We start from the raw sequence: 3,840 nt of genomic DNA on the forward strand, positions 1-3,840 counted from the left end.
TAATATATAGCTTTAATGTTCTTGGCTCCAAAGTCATGTACAGTGTTACAGTTTAAGGTGTCTGATGTTGTATTTTCCTGTATAGTACCTATTTTTGTGACATTGTGTGTGTGTGTTGTTTCAAGAAAATTAAAATAAAGTTAATAAAGAAACTATATTGTCATACCACAAGAGAATGGCTCCAGCTATTTTACTGCCAACAGTTAAGATTAGCTCCTGAAAATGTTGATATTTAGCTGCTAAAGGGCTCTATGTAGAACACAGAAACCCTTGTTATTAGGGACACCTATGGCAGTTAAGTGAGCTGTGGTCAGTGACTCATTGCTCATGCACACACTCCACAGTATGCCCTCCAGCAACAGACAGTGAGATTCACCAAAACCATGTCGACAGATGAGGTTCATTAAAATTACACTGTAATGACAGTTTCCCTTGGATTTTCCCAGCAAAACCGCCCTGAGTCATTCACATAATACGGTAATTAGTCTACAACACATGTGTTTGAATAATATTTTTGGAAATAAAGTAGTACATTATGTTTTTTGTGCAAAAAAAGCACTCATGTCACTTAATAAAATGGAATACTTAATGATCCTTAATGACATGGATTACTTGATGTCTTTCCTACCGTTCTGGACCTTTACTGTGTAAGTTGCATGACTGACTGAAGAGGGATAGAAAGCTCTCGGATTTAATCAAAAATATCTTAATTGATGTTCCAAAGATAAACAAAGGTCTTACAGGAGTGGAATGACACAAGGATGAATATTAACAACAGATTTTTATTTTTTTGGGGGGTGAACTAACCCAGATCCAAGAGGACACAATTCACTTGCATCTAGCCAAAAACTATGATAGGGTACAGTTGGCAGTACTATTAACAGGTGAAGAAAGAGCTTAATTTCCAGGTATGTTTACTCATACAAAGTATTTGTTATGGTGACAGAGGCTTCCACGGCAAAAACAGAATGACAGTGACAAGACAATACACAGATAATACAAATAGAATAAGTAAATAGGAATTTCTTTTTTTTTTTTTTGAAATACCACAATATACAAAATAAAAATGATGTGGTATTTGTGTGTATAGGTGTGTTATGTACAAATGCAAGGAAATGTACATAAGCTTGGTGTGTTAAATAAATACATGTATAAATAGTGTTTTTTGTGTGTGTTTGAAGAAAGGTATTGAATTATCTGAGAAAAAAAAAGAACTAGGCCTACTTGATTATGTATTTTGAGTATTTCAAATACAAAATACTGTCTCTCAAAGTATTTAATTACACATTACTTTTGTTTTTTTGTTTGTTTATTTTTTGTCCATTTATTTTTTGTCCAGCAAAATACAAATGACAAAATATGTATTTAGTAATTAAATACGTATTTCAAATACATTTAATTAAAATACTGCCCATCTCTGGTTACAGATTATATGAATACAAAACCTTTTTTTTTTTTTTTAACTGAGCAGTTATATTTACAGATAAGGTGTAAGGAAAAGCTGGAATCTGAGAATAAAGGCAATTTAGAGATAGTGTAATTACAAAACAATAAAAAAAGTTAGAGAATAGATCGTTAAGAATGCCATTCCAAAATTACCTTAAATGTATTATTCAAGGAGGCCAATAAAGCAAATATATCTATATTTGACATAAAATGCATGTATGTCTCTAAATGTAGCCTGTTATCATGCCAAGAAAATAGGAAGGTAATTCTAAAGATAAATCTAACCGAATAACTAAATATGTAACCAGGAACTGAATTTAAAATAAATAAATAAATAAAAATCTGTTTAGAGCTGTTAACAGCGATGAACAACCACTAGATGTCGCAGTGGACATACAGTTTGTATCTGTAACGTAAAGGTGCTGTATGTAGGATTGACACCTAGCGGTTGAACTAGGTATTGCAGCCCCTCCTCCTCAGACTTGACGCACACGCGGGTTGCCAGATTAACTACACCAACAGGAACGCGCGCACATGCCGATGAATGAAATTAAATACGCTGTGTTTTCCGCCAACTGGCAACCCGGGGTGCAGAAATAGAATTGGGTAAACTGGCAGTGGGCGGGTTTCACAAACCATAACAAACACCGACATTCCGGGCCGGAATACACATTTTCAAAGGAGAATAACTGACTGTAGCATTGTTTTTCAGATAAACAAGTATGTTAACTTAGCATGTTTCTTAAATATCTGCAAACATATTATGGTATTTTTATGCTTTAGTAGAGTCAAAATCCTACACACAGCACCTTTAAACTCATTTCAATATTTCACTCGAGGTTAAACCACAGGCAGACAGTTAGTGTTATGTTACACTGTTAAATTACACTCATCCATTACATAAAAATAAATATTGTGAGAATCACTATGGAATCTATGACAGAGGGACTCCCATCAGTCACAGTACAGCTCATTGTCAGGGAATGCCCATAAATTGAAGCCAGTTGGGAACACCCTTGTTTTTTTCTGATCCTTCAAAGTTTCCATTTGTATCTGCCCCTGTACAGTTTCTAATTACATTCAAAGGAATAGTCCACACGAAAATGAAAACATTGTGATGATTTTGTTTCTCCCTCATGTTATAACAAACCTGCATGAGCTTCTTTCTTCTGTGGAACACACACAGAAAAAAAAAAAAATGCATTTTCCAGCTAAATAAGCAAAAGATACATTTATCTTGTGCACTATGCCTTTCAAACTTTCATCTTTAAACAGATAGAATCTTCCATAATGTAGAAAGGTTGCTATGATACCACTAGTCTGTAACAATAGAAGCTGATGTGGAAAATCTGGTCTCATTCTTGTCCAGGCAGAGAAGGTTTTTGTGAGTCACTGTAATAATTCTTTAAGATTGTGGTTCAGAGAGCAAAACTATAATTACGTTACACACAAGGAACTTAGCAGCTTAATTATTGCCATTTTAAGGTTATTAAATATATCAAAAGCACCAATAAATTATAAAGTTGTATGTACTGTAAATATTCTTATTAAATAAACCAAAAAGTGCTTGGAGGCAAAATTGAGTGTAAAAATTGTGTAAAATGTAAATAAATTGACAAATTATCTAAATAGAACAAATAATCACAACAACAAATAGATAAAAACAGTCAAATGAGGATTCCTTATGCTGTTTAAAAACTAGTCGGAAATATACACAATTAGTAATCACAATTATTTTATTCTATTGACAGCCATGTTTTTTTTCCTTGTTTCACTGTTGTGCTCTTCCTAACAAAACACAGTAGGTGTTTGACTTGAAGCAGCACTGGACAGGCCATTCTGTGTATGAGATCAAAACACAGTGAGAACGATTAGAGCACATTTGAAGTTTGTTTTTCAGTCAAATAAATCTTGCTGTTTTTAATTTTTTGTTAAAGCAATGTTGCTGTTGTAAAGTTACACAGCTACAGTTGTGTTGCTGGGTTTTAAAGCAGGTTTGATTTCACTGTCCACTCGGTTCAAATATTGATAAATGACTACACAAGATGTGTGCGTACACTGCCAGAGCTGTGAGAGATCACTCCCACGCTGCTTTTGTGGGGGGTGGGTAGGAAACTTACTTTTGGTACTCAAGTACTTTTAATAAAAAAAATAAATAAAAAAAAGCAAGCACTTCTGTACTTTTACCCAAGTAAAAATGTGTCTTTACAACATTTACTTGTAATGGAGTAATATTTGACCAGCCGTATCTGTACTTTCACTCAAGTATTGGAGTTGTATACTTTGTCCACCTCTGCATTCAAATAATCCAATGTTAGGCAGAAAGAAGGTCCAATGTACTGAAAACTAAACATTTTCCCTGCACTACATGTGCATAAAATTCAAAAAGCTTAA

Source organism: Onychostoma macrolepis, chromosome 03, assembly GCF_012432095.1.
Source record: "Onychostoma macrolepis isolate SWU-2019 chromosome 03, ASM1243209v1, whole genome shotgun sequence".
NCBI lineage: Eukaryota > Metazoa > Chordata > Actinopteri > Cypriniformes > Cyprinidae > Onychostoma > Onychostoma macrolepis.